At 36.0% G+C, this 20,262-nt stretch overlaps 1 long non-coding RNA gene across 1 annotated transcript in view; it reads right to left on the reverse strand.

The window, feature by feature from the left end:
• LOC134538688 (uncharacterized) overlaps positions 1-19,899 on the reverse strand; it is a 499,198-nt gene extending 479,299 nt beyond the window's left edge. The window contains exon 1 of the long non-coding RNA XR_010076200.1: positions 19,474-19,899. This is a non-coding gene — a long non-coding RNA (uncharacterized LOC134538688). The remainder of the gene's footprint in view (positions 1-19,473) is intronic.
• Positions 19,900-20,262: the final 363 nt, after the last annotated feature.

Below are 20,262 nucleotides of genomic sequence, written 5' to 3' on the forward strand. Positions count from 1 at the left end.
TGAGAAGTTCACAAGCTAGCAGAATCTGTTTATTTATTTATTTTTATTTTTCTTTTCATTTAAATTTTTTTATTTATTTATTATTATTTTTAAAAATTTTTTTTCTGTATTTTTATGATATCAAAGAAAACTTGTGGTTTTTCTCTGTGTGCTCCTGATTATTCTTGACAATATTATGGTGGTTTTCTCCGGGTGCTTCTGATTATACCTAACTAGACATCTGATGGATTTCTCCGAGTGCTCCTGAATATTCTTGTCAATATTTTGATGGTTTTCTCCGTGTGCTCCTGATTATTCTTGTCAATATTTTGATAGGTTTTCCCGTGTTCTTGCAATCATTCCTGTGGTTTCTTCAAGTGTTTCTGACTATTCTGAGAAACCGCTCTCTGCATGGATTTTTTTTTTGTCTAATGAGACATGTCATTTTATTTGGAGTTACATTTAATTCGTTAATTTCTGCTACTAAATCAAAACTTTCAATATTTTTATAAGGTGGAATTAACACATATAATTACACAGTCAAATTAATATTATGCCATGAGACATCTGTGGAGCACCAACATGCAAGACGAACTTCCTTTTCCTTGGAGTCTAGCGAAGCCATCCTTCTTTTGCGATCGTTAGTGAGCATCCCGCATCCCGCATAAAAGAACTAAATATTATTTACCTGCAAGCAACATGTGGCGACATCTGTTGTTGAAAAGCAGAACTACATGCATAAAGTACTTTTGCATGAGATATATTAATTCTCGCTGATGAAATATGAAAAAATTTCTATTTAAGTATTGGATCTCATTTAAAACACTCAATTGGTATCTGGCATTAGTCTCAGTAACTAATATGAATTCTGATTTGGGATCTGACGCTGTATCGAAAGAACATAGGTGTAAGTTTTGCAGTAAAGAGTTTATCTTGAGAAAGAATAAAAGACAACACGAGAAGAATGACTGTGTTAAAAATCCACTGCGCAATATGATAAGTTGTGTTCGATGTAGCAAGTCGTTTACGCGGAGAGAGAGCTTAAAAAGACATGGCAGAACTTGTAGCGCCAAGCCTGCGTACAAGCTAGAGGACAACGATGAATCTACTAGCCTAAGGAAGAGTGATCTGCATTACGTCAATAATTTTCTTGGCTCTTCCGATCTTGACAAAGAACTTAAATTGAAGGAGGTTGATGATTTACGGAAGAATGAAGACAATGGAAGAATCCTTAACGTGAAAAGTGAGAATATATTCCAGCCGAATTCAAGTAGATCTTTCCTACTTTGTAAAAATGATGGACTCCTAAAAAGGAAGCATGAAGACGATGAAGACACTTCAACATCATCAACATCGAATTATTACGGTAAATTGGGTGAAGACGATTCCTTCTACGGTGATTGTTACAGTGACTCTGAGGCTGTTGACAAAGACATAGACTATGATGAAGCACCTAAAGCTGCCAAGATCGAAGAATGTGGCGGTGTCCTGAGACCGAAACGGTGGAAACGACGTGATATATTAAATAAATCTGATCAAGCTTGTGATGGTCACCGTCTCAATCATGAAAGTTACCCTGAGGTTGGTGGTAAAACGGAAGACACCAGAGATCATAATATTTATAAAGGTGCAAGGAAGATGGTGGTAGAAGAGATTGATTACACATCGTGGAAAGATCCAAACATATTGGTTGACCGGCTATGACTTCTACATGGTTCGCTTTGTGCAGGAAACTATTCGTGCATCAAAGAAATATCCTTCATACTCAAGGAACTGAGGAATGCTGGCTACATACAATAATGGCTTGTTTTACTTGCATTTGTATAATGTAAAGCAATAAAATAAATAATTTAAATTATACGAATTTAATGTTTTTATTTCTTGTATTCTTATTTCTAACTAAGACTTAGATCTCGTAACTTGAGCTTCCTTTTTGCCTTTTTTTTTTGTTGATGGAGCTTCCAAATGTGCTGTCTTTTCGTTGTCGGTGCTTCCAAATGTGCTGTCTTTTCGTTGTCGGTGCTTCCAAATGTGCTGCCTTTTCGTTGTCGGTGCTGCCAAATGTGCTTCCAAATGTGCTGCCTTTTCGTTGTCGGTGCTGCCAAATGTGCTGCCTTTTCGTAGTCGGTGCTTCCAAATGTGCTGTCTTTTCGTTGTCGGTGCTTCCAAATGTGTTGTCTTTTCGTTGTTGGTGCTTCCAAATGTGCTGCCTTTTCGTTGTCGGTGCTGCCAAATGTGCTGCCTTTTCGTAGTCGGTGCTTCCAAATGTGCTGTCTTTTCGTTGTCGGTGCTTCCAAATGTGCTGCCTTTTCGTTGTTGGTGCTGCCAAATGTGCTGCCTTTTCGTTGTCGGTGCTGCCAAATGTGCTGCCTTTTCGTAGTCGGTGCTTCCAAATGTGCTGCCTTTTCGTTGTCGGTGCTGCCAAATGTGCTGTCTTTTCGTTGTCGGTGCTTCCAAATGTGCTGCCTTTTCGTAGTCGGTGCTTCCTATTGTTTTTCCTTTTTTGAAGGTGCTTCCAAGTGTGCTTCCTTTTTTTTGATGGTGCTTCTATTTTTTTAATGTTGTTTTGACTCTAGTATTTTAGTAAAATGTTCTTGATTTGACTAGCGTATTATTCAAACCGGTTAATGTATATAAACGTGTCCTAGACAGCAGGACGCTCAGTTTGTTACTGCCGTCGACGGTGTACGGATCACTTAGTTTGTTTCTTCTGGTGCATAAGACGTGTAATTGCTTGTTCTTGAGACTTCGATGGCATCTTTACCGACTTTAACGTCGTACTCGATGGAGGATGTACCATCGACTACGGGAACCATGACGTCGGCGCCGACGATGTTGGAGCAGATCCCGTTGGCAACGCCTCTGACAACACTGGAGGAGACTTCGATATGTGCTGTTCCACCATCAGCTGAAGTTTCATCAGCATTGAATACTTCAATTAATGAAGAGCGTACTTCGCATCAGTGCAAATACTGTGGTGCATCATTTACTATCACCTCAAATGCTCGCAGACATGAAAGAAGCGGTTGTTCTTATAATGTTCAAAGAATACAATTTCAGTGCAATAAGTGCAATAAACTAATTTCACGTCTCGATAGCTTACATCGTCATTATAAAAAATGCTCCGAGACGTATAATGAACACGGTTATTGATTTGACTCATGTGTTGTATCGGCTAATGAGAATATATATAGGTGCTATGAACTTCAGTCCGTCTCTGGCTGCGGTGATGAACGGATCGGATAGACATTTAAAGTCATGTAAAAGGCTTAGTTCGTACAATAAGAAGACTGTTTGAATCGAGGAATCCAAAAGGCTTTGGTAATTTGTCAGTGTTTTTTTTGTACTTGTAGTAGTGTATTGAATTTATTTAATAAAATTTTTTTAAAAGAACTTGTGGTGTTTTTATTTTCTCAAACCTAACACTTTTTTAGTATTTTTTAAAATTAAAGTTGTTTTGTAACGACCAGGGATCGAACCGAGGACGGGAATCGATCGAATCAATATGTAAATTAATGAGTGATTTATTTAATGAATTTTGGATTTTTTCCCGCTTTTCTAGTTACATTATTACATGATTTCAAGATGGCGGCCGAATTTCAAGATGGCGGAGGGCACCTCCATAATAAATGATTACTGCACTGTAGCGGGTTAGAATAAATTTATCCAGATGGAAATGTACTCTATAATACAAGTACACACACAATATGGTGTACTCCAGCAGGTGGTAGCTCCTGGTAGCATGTACTGAACATAAAATGTCGGATCCATGATGGTCGACAAGGACAAAGTCAAATTTCAAGGACACTGTCTAATTTCAAGGTCAAGGTCAAATTTCAAGGTCAAGGTCAAATTTCAAGGTCCAGGTTCAAGGTTAAGGTCAATGTTCAATGTCAACAGTTGAGGACAAAAGAATGGTGACCAGATAATTATACTACATGGTATCGGCACACTCTAGCAGACGAAAACAAGATGGTGGTCTCCAGCGGATGAAGACAAGATGGCGGACATGATGTCATACCAGTTGACGATATATACCTTGGTATTGTTGGTGTTAGATCAGTCTAGGTAGCTTTCATGGAGGAAGGATCGACCGTTTACTCTGGCCGGGAATCGAACCAAGGACGTACATCGATATAATAAAACAGAATTAAAATACGTTAATTTTTTTAATGAATTTTGGATTTTTTTTCATTAAAATCAGATAATAAATAAAGATTTTCAAGATGGTGTCCAAATTTCAAGATGGCGTACATGACGTCATACTAGATGACGATATATATGCTTTGAAAAAAGTGGTGGGAGTCAGTATGCCTGCAACCACCATTGAGGAAGGAGCCTGTCGCCATTTTTAATTTTTTTGCACTCGTCGGGTTCGAACCGAGGACTCCGAGCTCCGTGTCGTAAAAGTCTAATTTTTATAAGTATTTTATTAAAATTTTGTTAATTTAATTTTCTTATAAATTTTAATTTTTTTTTCAAAAAAATCGGATAATAAATAAAAAAGTTAAAGATGGCGGCCGTAACGAAAATTGCAACGGTGACGTCATAATCCATGATGACGTCAGAGGCTTATCGTAGGCTGTAGACATGGATGCTTAAGCCTACATATGGACATTTCTAGCCGCTGGGATTTTTAAGGACTAAAAACGGGAAATTTTCCCTCGAAACGGGAATTTTTCTCTCGAAAACGGGAATTTTTGAATTGTGGAATTTTTTGAGATTTTTTGGCGGAATTTTTTTTCACAGAAATGGAAATTTTGGCGAATTTTGAGGAATTTTGGGCAAATTTTGCCCAATTTTGGCGGATTTTGAGGGTCAAAGGTCAAGGTCAAACTTGTCCCGTTACGCTATGTCCCGTTACACTCCTCAAAGATGGCCGCCGTGACGTCACAATCCAATATGGCGGACACCGGCACCGGCACCACACCCAGAACCCGTGTCCCCGCACCGGCTATCCTATACTACTTGTCATGTACGATATTAACGATTAACGATGAATGATACAATTTTTGCGTTTTCGCCGTTCATTTAAGGTTGCCTCTAAATTGGTCGATTAGTGACTTTTCTGACTTGTGATTTGGTATATTTCAACTCGGGTGCACTTTTCACTCTATTGTTACGCAATCACAACTCTGATGTAGAAATAGTTACCCATAAAATTTTTTTTTTTAATGTTTTCAGAATGTAATAATTGTGATACACACTCAATTTCATTCATCTCTCAAATGTTCCCAAACACATGTATAATGAAAAAGATTAATATTTTACAACTAGAGTTTTTATTTTATTAATAATAAAAAACAGTATGATGCCAAGTTTTGTATCCAACTCAACTTTTGATAATCATATTGAATGCCAAGACAAATTTAGAAAATTAAAATCACAAAAAAATGTTTAATCATAATATTTTAAACCACAACATCGCTAATTCGTAATTTTGTATTCTGCAAATTTTTTGGATTACAAAATGCTACAGAAAAAAATTTCTAAACACATAATTTTTGCACCTTTAAAAAGATCGGGCCTTTTAACCATTATATTTTGACGATGTGTGTTCATTCGAAGACGACCTGAGTAAGATATAATAAACAGATCGTCTAGCGGTTTTAACGAGCACTAGTTTGGAACAGGAGTGACTGTGAAAAACATAAAAAAGGAGATAATTGGTACCAATTTAACTACCGACTGGAAGCGGGACGAATTCGTCTGCAAGAATAATAAAACGAAGTTACTTTTAAGTAGACGTGTTAATCACTGGACGTCTTAAGGTTACGGACCATCCAATACTTGACCCAGCTTTCCGAACACTTCCTTAAAGAACGCGTTAGCCAAAATGATCTTTATTAAATGCATATAAAAGAATATCAGACTATTTTGTTGAATTTTTGAATAATTGTAAGAATCAATACAGAATCGCCGAACCAGTAGCCCGCATCCTTTCGTGCAATCTTGTGGAGTTTGGGGAATTTCTGTGTCTATATTTCATATGTGTTTGTTGATGGACGTCACCAAGGAAGATCACGTAACGTAGCCCAAAGTCGGTTGGGGACCCATGATCCCTCGCCATAGGCCAAACATATGACTTGCTGAAACGACACTGGATTGTGATGTCGTTCACATTGTGGTTTCTAAAGACGTGGTGTGTTCATCACTCACTAAAAGCAAAACCATTTTAAAGCATAGATTTCCTTCTCGGTATTGAAAACGCTGCGATGCAAAAAACAGTGAAAATACTTAACCCTCTACTGCGTACTGTGACACATATGACATAAAGCATTTTAGATTTTTCTTCACAAACGAAATTACTCCAGGACAGCAGCTGCACGGGGTTCCATATGTGGCACAAGCTACATAAACCCATTTCTGGCAAACCCTGATTATCATTACATAAACAAAAATATAAGTGTTTTGTGTATATAACATATTTTTTATTAATATTACTTACTGGACGAAAATTTTCAGTTCAAGATATTTTTATATTACATTATTTTTATTTTCCGATAACTGCATATTGTGCCTTATATGGCACAAACCAAGTTTTATTAAGTAAAATAATTTAAAAATTAAGTTAAAAATGTTCAAATATTTTTGCTTTAATCTCCATGCTGTAAATGATAAACATATATATTTTTTCCATAAAGATAAAAAAATTCATGCAGTAGAGGGTTAAAGCTGGCATTCTGTGATTCTCACATTCTTTAATCCGGAATTCTATTGTTAAATACATTCTGTCATCAGTCATTTGATGTTTTGGCATACTTTGTCAACAGGCGTTCGATGATTTGGCATTCTAGTGCCCAGTGCATCCTAAATATATAAATGTAATGAGAGTCTATTTTTGCGGTTTTAACCGTTTTATATTAGTAGTGTGTAAATAGGGCTCCGGAAACAGGATTCAGGATGTGGTTGTGGTATCGGTCAGCCATCTTGGATTTTTGACGTCACGGCGGCCATTTATGACTTAAAAATTCCTCAAAATTCCTCAAAAATGGCTCAAAATGATTCCCGTTTTGAGGGAAAATTTCCAGTTTTAGTATTGAAAAATACCAGCAGCTAGAAATGTCCATTTGTAGGCTTAAGCATCCATGTCTACAGCCTCCGATAAGCCTCTGACGTCATCTAGGATTATGACGTAGCCGTTACAATTTCCGTTACGCCCGCCATCTTGAAAATCTGTAATTTTTATGTTAGAAAATCGGGTAAAATTTTAAAAATCATTAAAAAAATTAAATAATTGAATTAAATAATAAAAATCTTAAAAACCACTGTTGCACTTAACGTTACGGTCACCATCTTGGATTATATAAATGTTGCATTTTTCGTTACACCCGCCATCTTGGTTGAATACTATGTCATCCTTACACTTTATGTTGTGACCGTCATATTGGATCCTATTAATGTTGCAATTACCGTTATGGTCGCCATTTTGAAATTTAGACATCTTGGAAAACCGTAATTTTTATGTTAGAAAATCGGGAAAAACTCCAAAATTCATCAAAAAGTTAACTAATAGATTTATGATTCATTATATCGATTCCTATCCATGGTTCGAAACCGGTGAGGGCAAAAAAAAACATCAGATCCTTCCTCCACAGATGCCACCTACAGACTGACCTACCACCAATATCAAGGTTTATATCGTCAGCTGGTATGACGTCATGTCCGCCATCTTGTCTTCGTCCGCTGGAGACCGTCATCTTGATTTCGTCTGCTAGAGTGTGCTGACGACATGTTAGTATAATTTACTGTTCACCATACCTTTAACCTTGTCTGTTGGCATTGAGCTTTGCCATTTACATTAAACTTTGACCTTGACCTTAAACTTTGACCTTGAACTTTGACCTTGACCTTTGTCCTTGACCTTGATATTTGACTTTGACATTTAAATTTGACTTTGACCTTGACATACATCATGGATCCGACATTTTATGTTCAGTACATGCTACCAGGAGCTACCACCTGCTAGTGGTCATTGCCACCATCTTTTTTTCGTCTGCTGGAGGTCACCATCTTGTGTCTACTCGTCTTACCATCATGCTAGTTTTATTCTAACCTGCTACAGTGCAGTAATCATTTATTACTGAGGTGCACGCCATCTTGTAATTTGGGCGCCATCTTGAAATCATGTAATTATTTAGCTAGAAATGTGGGAAAATTTCCAAAATTCACCGATTAAATCAATCATTAATTTACAAATCGAATCGATCAGTTCCTGTCCACGGTTCGATTCTTGACCAGTGGCAGTTGTAACTAAATAGAATGATATTTAATATTTAGTTTTCCATTACCGTTCGTGGAATTTATTAATAATTCACTATTCCAAAAACCACTCAAGACAATATACCAATCCATCTAAATAAATACAGTGCCGGTATGCATTACATAAAAGTATAGTTTTTTGATACTTAGATTATCCTTTAAAATGTTCATGTACAAAACCATCCATACACCAAGCGTCATCAGGCCGCAAGACCAGGTCATGAACAATGTCAGACATATAGACCATGACCATAGTACACACAGGAAAACTGAATTTACACGCAAGGAAGCGGAATGTACACGCAGGAAACAGAACGTACACTCAGGAAACGGATCGTACACATAGGAAAAACGGAACGTACACACAGAAAAATGGAACGTACATACAGGAAAAGGAACGTACATGCAGGAAACGGAACGTACACATAGGAAAACGGAACGTACATACAGGAAAAGGAACGTACATGCAGGTAAACGGAACGTACACGCAGGAAAACGGAATGTACACACAGGAAACGAAACGTACACACAGGAAACGAAACGTACACACAGGAAACGGAACGTACACACAGGAAACGGAACGTACACACAGGAAACGGAATGATCACACATACAGTAGCGGAAACACATGCTTAGTTGGAAATCAGAATACAATAATTAAAACATACTTTTTAAAATATAAATAATTCAATTATTTTTCAATAGTAAGTATACACATGTCAGTTAAACAAATTATTGTATGTAGCCAGATTTCCGCAGTTATTTAAGTATGGACGATACTTCATCGATATACGAGTAGTTTCCTCTACGAACAGATACCACCATCAGTCTTAGTTGGTCAACCAACATGTTAGGATCGTCCCATGAGGTATAATCAATCTCTTCCGCTAAGTTAATCTTCCTTGTACGTTTATAATAAATATTATTATCTCCGGTGTCTTCAGTTTTATTACCAACCGCACGGTCACTTTCGTCATCGTGTCAGTGATTATCACAAGCTTGATCAGGATAATTTATTATGTCATTTCCATCGTTATGATCTCAAGCTGCCATCACAGTCTTCGATCTTGACTGCTTTAGCTGCTTCAGCAAAGTCTTCGATCACGCCACCAGCTTCAGAGTCACTGTAGCAATCACCATAGAAGGCATCGTCTTCACCCAGATTAGAATTCGTTTTCGTTGATGTCGAAGTGTCTTCATAGTCTTCATACTTCCTTTTTACAAAGTACGGTGGATCTACTGAATATCGGCTTGAATGTATTCTCACTTTTCACGGTGTTGTTACTTCCATTAGTTTCAGTCTTCTCGAAGCCATCAGCATCCTTCAATTTATGTTCTTCGTACGATCGGGTGAGCAAAAACCATTACGCTCAGGACAAGGAAAATTGTTGTCGTAATGCAGACCACTCTTATTTAGTCTAGTGGATCCATCGATGTCCTCTATGCCGTAAGTGGGCTTGGCTTTACATGTTCTACCATGGCTTTTTAAGCTGTAAATTCACGTTAACAACCTGATACACCGATTACAGCTTATCATTTTGCGTAGTGATTTTTAACACAATCATTCTTCTCATACCGTTTAGCATTCTTTCTCAAAGTAAACACCTTGCTACAGTATCTACGCTGATGTTGTTTTGATACAGCTACAGACATCGAAGGCTCCAGAAGACACCAATTGCTCCTACAGCCTTTTGTTTCAACAGCACCAATGATATTAGGATAGAATGCTACGAGGTCCCAAGACATCACGACTACGCGACTACATGTTATGTGGTTACATGACTACGAGGCTCCAATGCTTCATGACTACGAGACTACGAGCTATGAGGTTACGAGACTATGCGATTACGAGTCTTAAAGGTTACGTGATCGCGAGGCTACAGGTCTACGTAGCTTCCAGAACGCATTGTTATGAGAATGCGAGGCTACAATTCAACGAGGTCCTAAGACATCATATCGACACGACAAAGAGCCATGAGGGCACGAGACTACGTGACTGTGAATCTTCAAGTTTACGAGACTGCGATGTACTAAAATAATCTTAAATTCCTATACTTTTAGCCTCTAGTAACCCCATGATGACATATCGACAGAGTTCTTGAAAACTCATAATAATTAACCTAGAATGTCGGAAGTAATCCCAAAAATATTCAAAAAATTCACGCATTAATTTACTGTTTAAATCGATGTTTTACTGTCCTTGCTTTGATCCTTGTTCCATGCAAAAAATGTAATTTATTTAAAAAGACTACAAAAGTGACATGTTCCAGAAATAAACACCGCAAGTCTTTTTACACACCAAAATTTGATAAAATAATTTTATTTTATGAGTGGTTCCATCACTTTTCAGTAAGCAGATCTTGCAATTTTCTTCGTCTATTTTCGGTATGGCATTAGGCGTTTGAAAATCTACGAGTCCGATACACCATTCACCGTCTTAATCCAGGGGCAGGAAATGAACTGCTCGCAGCTCTGATGCGTGATCTGTCAACATAAGTGTTAACGAAAAAGACTAATTTGTTTTTCATATCTGTACAGTAATTTTATAAATGCAATTATTTTGATAGCTAGAAATTTTATTAGTTAAAAAGTGAATGCAGATATGACCGCAGTTTATATGGTTAGGCATCTATTCAGTTTCGTAATTGTAAAACAACGTAATCATCCGGCCCAGGTACCATCTAAGTTTTGGCATATGTCTTAGGTTTCCAAAACAATCGTACTACTCAGCCATTATTCTAGACTTTATGTGTCCTATCCAGTGCGTGCCACGACACGTAGATAAGTCTAAATAAAGAGTGGCACACTCACGAGTCTTAGGCTTGCTATGTAAAGTGTGTCACATAAAAATGCCTCGGAAATTTGGTATTTTCAGTTTTCGAGCGTATTTGATTAAATCTATATTGGTGAGCAGACGTTTTTGGAGAGAACTTAATATTTTTTTCCGTATTTTCTTTTGCATGCCTCGACCTAATTTGTGAGGTAGCAAGTAGAGTCCTGCGCCACTTTTTTTACCCATGTAAATAGCTTCCATGTTGGCATTGTGTCTTTGTGGATACTTTTACTGCTTGCGTTCATATTCGAAGTTTTGACTGCCCGCACTTCACCAGTCGTCGTACATATGAGGCCACCGAGAGCACCCAATGCAGGCCAAAGTGGAAAAAGAAATGCTCCAATAAACTTCTCGTCGAGAGACTGTATTTTTTACTTTGCTTTCCAGTCTTGCGCTTGGTTTTGCGTGAATAAGTTTTTTAATTGTTGTAGCAAGCTCGACGAGCACCCGTTTCTAATTTAGTCTTTGCCTTAATGATATTGGATACGCCCCACGTTGCGATTTTCTCTCCTACTACCGCGTCTCTAGATTTACTTATATCTTCTGCTTCCTTTTCGAAATATCCCGTCAGCTTGGTGCTTAATTTCCAGATCCTTGCTGAAGGAATAGGCAATATCGTGCTGCTTGCACTTTTCGTCGAGAGAATTAATGCCCACATCACCGCAAGCTAGTCGTTTAGTTAGTTTCGTTACTGGACCACAGCATTTGTAGCCTAGAATGTGTATCTCGAAAGAAAATTGTTGATCAACGAGTTTACAAGTCCTGCAACGATGTGTATTTTGTTCTTACCTCTTCGAGTTATTACGCACAACTGAGCAGAAAGTATAAATGTGTTGACTTTTATACAATTTCGCCAGAACCATGCAAGTCGTCAATCAAGAAGTTTGCCTGCCTGTGTGCATTATCAAAGTTGACAAAGTCAGTTCACGCGGATCGTGGCACGGCTTCTACCATAAGATGCATAATAGCAGGTCCGTCCCACTGTGGTTAGTGTGTTCTACTGAGTTTACTGGAAGTATCAAATGGTCTTAGGTTTGAAAATGTGTACTTTTATTCCAAATCTCTGCAACAGCCAAAGTACCAGCGTCTAGCTAAGGTTCTACGATCGGTTGATATTTCCCATTTAATTACAACGCAGATGTGGTGCCACCACCTAGCGAAACAAAAACCTCTCCCGTGTTTGTTTTCGACATTATAATGTGCGAGAAGCAAGGCCTAATACAAGAGTACTTTTCCATGGGCAGACACGATAAAGTAGACTGCATTTATCTGTGTTAGACATACAGTCGTACTCCAAAACATCTCCTACGTAACAATGACTACATTATTTGTAATTATACGACCATTAAAATTATAGCCAGTATCGGAGGATAAATTAACTTACTACACACAAATCTTTATCCTTAAAAATTAATTTAAACACTTATTTTAATCAATGTGAGACAAATATTATTTTAAAAAGTTTAAACAGCTACATGTATGTACAATGGTCACTGAGAAACATGTAGGCTAAGATCTAAAGTATAGGATAAGATGAAGCTAGCACTTTTTTAATGACCTAGATTAAGTACTGTATAACGTTTCCAAAAGTATCGGCCAAATATCAGGTTTATAATGCCCGTAAGAAAAGCAATGCACAAGCTCGCAACATGCAAATAATGCAAAAAAAATGTTGTAAACGCTTTACGCCAAAAATCAAAACTTTACTTATTGTGCCTTGTTCTTTAGCTGATACATCGCACATCGTCCATCGTTTCACAGTGCTACATAAGAACTTTCCTTGTAATACTTATATCCAGGTAGCCCAAGGCATTGTGTACTGAAGTTAAGAAGAAATTAAAATAACTGCATGCGGATATTTTTAAGGACAATTCCCTACATGCAATTGGAACTGGCACACACTTCTCCACTACACTTACATAGAAAACATATTTGATGGAATCAATGGATACGATCTGGAATCTCGCAAGTTCCTGGTTTCACTAATGGATATTTCCATGTAAATTCATCAAAAGGCCCCAGCTCGACTATCATCCATTTTGTTTAAACTTTAACAGAATGCTTTCAGATGTCTTGAAAGACTATGTGCAAAATTTTAATGGCCTTCTCAAATGGTTACGACACCAGTTTCCACTGTTTGGATGGCTGTGGACAAGGCAGAAGTGATGTATATAAAATCTGTCAAGTTTTATGTCCTACAGTTGTGCACTTAAACACAGCTTGCTGAATTTTTTCCTTTTAGATAATATATATCCGCGGAGAATACAGATATGCTTTATTTGAGAAGCTGGCTCTGGTATATTTATTACAGTTGTCTTCTGAATTTACCAAAGATACTCTTCAAATCAAATTTATGTAATAATTTGACTACCTATTTATAATGAAATCCTTTTTTTAATAATTAATATTTTATGATTTTATACATCACCTCGTGGATAAATAATGTAGTAGTAGCGTTCTGGAACATCATATTTAATTTTCAAACACTAATTTTTGGAAACAAAAATTTAAAATTGGTTCGTTCTAATTTTATTTTGAAATTTTTCATTTGAAAGAAATAGTTTTTAACTTTATGAATCTTTTCATGCCATCATCGATCCTGTACCTAGAGGCCTGCAGAAGTGCTTTGAAAATACTGTAGATATAATTATTAATACTAAATGTGTGTAGTTTCTAATCTCTGTTCAGCTGCGGATTGACGAGTAGTAGGTTATTCCATAGCAGGGAGGCTCTAATGTGTCAGTGTGTGGTCGAATTAAAATGGTGCGGGGGAAGAAGACGATCGAAGGATGTGCAGAAGGCAGCTTTTCTCTGCAAGCCCTTCACTTATCTTGCTGCCACCCCCACATTGCCTGCTCATACCAGTATGTTGAATGTGGTGGGATGTGGTCACGCTGTTATGTTTTTGCCGCTAAAAGTTCAACTTCCGCAGCGTTTTGTGACTAAATATTCTTTTGACCGCTTTTATAGGCGTACAAAATGCAGGAAACCACAACAATGCAATAAGTAAATTTATCAAAATTAAACACGTAAACAACTGATCTAGAATAATTCACCGAGTAGAAACTTTTAACCGCTTATATTGTGCCGTTGCACTCCGTAACATTGCATGTACTCAACTTGTTGTCATAATTTTTTTTTGCAAACTGAACATCATGTATGCTCAATTTTGTGAATTTTGAAAATAATTACTTTGTTATGTAAGTTTTGTATTTTAATCATATCTAAATGTAAATTGTGAGAAATGTGAAACCTATTTATAAACTAAAGTGAAGTGCTTCAAGATATTCATACAACAAAAGGAAAAAAAAAACATTAAATTGAAGGACATTATAAAAAATAAGTATTTGTTTTAAACACTGATATTTAATTACCTTTATTTTTTTCATTTACTTGAGATGTATTAGTGATAATTTTGGAACTAAATCTGTATGGTTTTAATTTTTGCTCACCAAGTTTGAAGTCTTGTGTCAATATCTATGGTGTAGCTTCTTAAAGAGATGATCTTTGTTCCTCTTTCTTCCTAATCGGTCAGCCAACATGTAAAAATCATTATTCAATTTCTGTTTTAATTCGCTGGATTATGCGGTGAATTGACTGCCGCTTACCACCTTTTTATTTATTTTTGCCTAATGTCTTAATATTGGTGATTTTTTGTTAATTTCTTTAAGCGGACCTTGTGAGTGGCGTGAGACATCCGGACCATGCTCGATGTAGTTTACTAAGTACGGGACGGGAGTGAGCCTTTTCTCCTCCACTATTGGCATCAGGATGCAGCCTACTAAATAAGGAAAGTTTACTTATTTATCTTTCTACTTCCAGCATGTTTCAGCATGAAGTTCAATCTGCTTTCGGCATCGTCGGCTCTATCGCGTAGAAAAATAATCAAGTGAAAGGAACTTTCCGTCGTTTCGTTAAATGAATAAAGTATATTTTAGTTACTTACCTCAAAAATATTTTCTGTTATTGTAATTGCCACTGGTGTAACCAGCCATGTCCTTATTGTCTTTTATGTTTTATACAAGTATGGGGCCCCAAGCTTGCAATTTAATAATTTAATGTTTTGTGAAAATTAATACTCATATCTTTGTGAGTTAAGTATGTGCATGATATTATTTAAATTATTTAAATAAGAATAAATGGCCGGAACCGAAATAAAAAGGTATTATTTCATGTAAAATCAGTTCCTTTCGTAAGTTAATTTAATAGATATTTGTGGTGTTCTGTTGGTTGTAAGAGCCACGTGATGAGCCAGTCGGCGTATTCTCTCTACTTGTATACCTCTACACATACATAGCAGTGCCATTGAGCCTAAGGTCCTGGAGCTTCCCTGTTGTGTCCGCCCCACAAGGTTAACCTAACCGACTGAGGTGGATAGGGCAGAACAATATTCAACTGCATAGTGTGACACCGACCTTAGTGGTCAGGCAGCTAGCTGTGCTAAACATGTTCACCAGTGAACTGCTCTTCCCCCTTGGTTTTAAAACTCTTGCAATATTGTAAGTCAGTACCCATGGTATGTCTGTGTAAGAGAGAAACAGACATCGATGGTAGGCAATTTCGTGTAAATCAAAGAACTTACTATAAATACTAGATTGTAAGCTAGTTTTCATTTTTATTTTGTTAGAAATTTAATGGATGTATCTCCAAGTGTTAAAATATTGAGAGTGTAATAGATTAATATTTTTGTTGCTGGCATAATCAAGAAGTTATGGATATAAATAAATATTGAAACTTAGAACTAACTAATTAATGGGGACACTGATAAGTCATATGTGGTAGGTTCGGCTCACATTATTTTTATAATTTTCCACTGGTCATTAATAAATTTGCGGTTTACAAAACTTTTATATATGTTTCCTGCGAACCCAGCTATTATTAAATGTCTAGGTTCAATTTTGTTAAGTGGAGATTTGTGTTTGTTCTTCTAAATCGAAACTATTTTATTTAGTTTTGAATAAACATAATATACAAACGTTTAAATAAATATGAAAGATCCAGAGGCAAACCAAATTCAGCGCCGTATAGGCAGCTCCAAATTTATTAGCCTTTTGACATCATAACTTCCAATTAATTAATTTACTTCTAATTAATATAAATTAGTAGCTCAAGAGTTGTGTAGTCAAAAAATGCGTATTTAATTTTTATTAAACATTCTAAATATGTGTACACCAGAGGGTCTTATTTTTGACGAATTTTTTTTAAACAAATGTTGAAGATATTAGTTAAACCAGGCCAATAGCTGTGCCTATCGTGTATAAATTTAAAAGTTCAGATTTAATCGTCTGGTTTAGAAACATAGTTAATATTTCAAATTCTTTAGTAAACACTTTTCTGTCAGCCTCCGGTGTTTCTTCCTTAAATTTTAAAGAAATGTTAGTAGAAATATAGAAAACTATGTAAAACGAAAAATAAATCATACACTAAAGACTATTAAAAAAATAAGCTGATTTAAGTATGTTTAATTACAGATGGATGGAGCCTTGTCTAAATAAAATACGTGAAAATTGTTCGGATTACAACTAAATGGTTGCAGAATTAAATAAAAAATAATATATCCAACAGTAGAAAAGCACAAAAACCAATTCTGAACTAGGAACCAGCTAGCTGGCCCATAAAACTGTCAATGGGAGAATTTAAACTTTCAGAAAACATGGTGAGATAAGTTATCAGGCTGAAATCAAAGAATTGAATACTATCTATTTTAAGTAACAAGCGAGAAAAGTCTCTCCTAGAAAATATTTTTTAAAAATTTACACAGTTTTTTGAAAACACCAATAATTTATTCTAATATAACCTGGAAAATAAGGTTATGTTTCTATATGGTTAGATGTAACACAGTTTCAGATTCATAATTGCTAAATGCTCTATAATTTACAAGCAAAGAATATCGATAACAAAATGGTTCAGATATAACATTTTCCAAATTTTGTAAATTACTATCCAAATGATGTGTAACTGTTGGTTCATCACGAACACACTCATTCTATGTGTCTTCAATCCACTAAAATAAAAAGCTTATGAGGACATGCAGAGGAATTCTAAAATCAGAGTGAAGGGGCAGCTGAATTTTGCACGCCCTTCACTTGTCTTGCTACCTCCCTCACACCAGTAAAAATCGGCCGCATAAAAGAATCATAAAATAATTCAGTTTATACTGTAGAAACACGACTATTTAGATCATTCCTACTTTGGAACCCCCTTCTATGAGTCAATCTGCAGCTGAACTGAGATTAAAAGTTAAACGAAAAAATCTATAGCAGTTTCAAAATGCTTCTGCATACCACTAGATTCAGGATCCACGATGGCATTAGAAGTTTCAGAAAGTTAAAAACCATTTAATTTCGAATGAATCTACTAACAATAAAGTTGGAGGGAACCCTATTCAGTTATTTGTTTTCCAAAAGTAGTATATTTAAGTTTTTTAAATTTTGTAGTCAGAAATTTAAGTCAATAATAAATATATATATTCCCAGATCACTGTTTGGCCCCGTATGCGATGTTTAAAATCTTAAAGTATTAAATCCTTGAAAAATATAAAATATTTCATAAAAATGGTAGTCAGATTATGACTAAAATTTTTGTTGAAGACGTTTATAGGTTAACGTCAACAGGAATATGTAAAAATCTTCTAGAGCCAGCATTCCCAAATAATGCATTTAAATTCTCCGCAGAAAGATGATCTAAAATGCCCAAATCCATAACGCTGTCTTTCTTAAAAGAACAGCTATAGGTCATAAAACTTGACAGAATTTACATAAATCCCTTTTATGTTGTCCATAGCCATCGAAACACGTAAACATTTGAGTAAGACCATTGAGATTTGGCACAACCTCATTTAAGGCGTCTTTAAACATTCTGTCAACGTTCAAACAAATCGAAGAAAGTTTTTCTGGAGCCATTAAAAAAAAATTGGTAATTTGAGTTAGAATGACCATAATACCTTTTTAAAAATTGTTTTATAGATTTCGTCAACTACCTGGGGGTGGGTCATATTAATATTAGTTTTTTTCCGGGACTCGAACCGTAACCCCATGTGCACAATTAGTTGGTGCGCAACAATCTATATGTAACAGAGGTCGGTTTTACTAATGCAGGTAAACAACGGTCGTTTATTCAAGCACGAAATTCGCAAAACGTCGCAAATATTGTGACTTAAAATTGTAAAAACATTAGACGTTAATTGTAGTTTGACTTTGTTTATAGTTTTTGTTATTCTAAAATCTTATTATATTAGTAGTAATTTAGATCAATTGTGTATTTTTCTTATTTACTGAGCGAAAATTTGGTAAGTGGAAACCGGTATCAGTAAAATTATTTTTTTTTTTTTTTTTTTTTTTTTGCCTTTTAATGTTTGGAAAACTTCACATTAAATAAAGTATTGCAGGAACGTAAGAAGTTGAACGTTGAGAAATGCTTACGTTGCGTTATAGCCTTTCGTTATTTACAAACGCGTATTCTAAAGTGGCCCTCGGCACTGTTTTAAATCAGTATAAATTATACAGCATATACAATTACTTCGTAAAATATTTCACGAAATAATAAACCCATGCAGAAATAAACTTAAACAAAAAATATCTCTTCATGACCTAAAGTTTTTTTCCACCTTACTTAATAATATATCCGCACAGAAAACTTTAAAAGTGATAATTTAATTGCAAGAAAAATCTTCCTCTGCACATAGTATTTAGATGATTAGCAGAGAGCAAAATTTTTAAAAGTGGTAAGTGAAGTGGTACAAATGATCATAAAACTTATTAGTATCTCTTTATTACATAACGCATTGGAATCACACGTACACAATTGAATATGACTCAAATTCTGGCTTTATTTTGGTTAGTTTTGTATTATAAAGCATGGGCGAAACCTGTATGATTCTTGTTTTTTTATTTTGGGTAGGAAGGGGGATTCTTAAGAAACATTTTTTTAATTCCCGTTTCACAGATACGATTGTTCAATACATTCTATGGAATACCCGGGTTCGAATCTCCACCTCGCCATCTTGATTCTGGTGGTTTAACATGATTTTCCAGAATTAACTACTGGAAGATAGTCAGATGATGCCTTAACACAGGTCTTGGGCGAAAACATCCCGAATTTCTCTTCATTGCGTTAAGAGTTCCTATGTAGTATCCTCTAAAAATCGCTATTAACGAGACCTGACGTCTCTCAGAGAATTTAGAACAAAAAATATACCTGTAGTGTTTTATCCTTATACAGCTTTGTGGCACTGATATCGGTTAAACTTTTTTCGGTATTTGGATATAAATAACTACATATCTAAATAATCATTTATTTTACGTATCCTTTTAATATGTGTCACATATTACTTCACAAAGGTTCTTACTTTGAAATTTCCCTAATACAGGAAATGAAACCTCAAAACATAATATACTTACAATAAAATGCGATGTCCTTGTATGTTGTAATTCCTTGTCGGGGTGAAAACACGAGTTTTTTTCCAGATAATATTTTTTTTTAATGTAAAAGGAAAAAAATTAATTTATCAGGTTAAGGATAACAAATTGCACACGTCAATAACACCGAAACACTACACAAATAGGTTGTTATATTTTTTTAACACTTTCGTGAACTACATGAATATTTTTAATATTTATTTCTTGAACTTCGCGAACATTTGGCGACGTGTTCTAACATCGTTTCGTTATATAATGTTGGTACAGGTTTTTAGATTAATGTTTTAATTTCTGATATTTTTATTAGTGAATTTCGCATGGCATTTCCCGCGGGCCGACTCCGGCGGCCACCGGCGCGAGGCGGCAGGACGCGCCGTGACTTCCGGCGTCGCGGGCTGACGCGGGCGAACTGGACAAGGGCGGAGCAGGCGTCGCAGTGCGCGCCACTCGGCGGGCGCGCCCGAGGGGCGGCGGAGACGGCCGGACACGCCCGAGGGGTGCCGGAGACGGCCGGATACGCCCGAGCGTACACCGACCCAGATGCGCTATGAATGCGAGCGGAGAGAAGTAAACGCTGAAAAGTTCAGTGGCTTTTTATCTCCACTGTGTACACTTTTTTAATGGAAAATCTTATATATATATATATAATTTAATAACATTTTAACGGTTATGGTTCACATAGTCTAGTTAGCCGGAATAAAATTAAAGTATTTTTTTATTTACATAAATCTATCTTGTACAATGAACTGTTGTAATCTTATACTATAAAGT

The sequence above is a fragment of the Bacillus rossius genome, chromosome 14 (genome assembly GCF_032445375.1).
Source record: "Bacillus rossius redtenbacheri isolate Brsri chromosome 14, Brsri_v3, whole genome shotgun sequence".
Lineage (NCBI taxonomy): Eukaryota > Metazoa > Arthropoda > Insecta > Phasmatodea > Bacillidae > Bacillus > Bacillus rossius.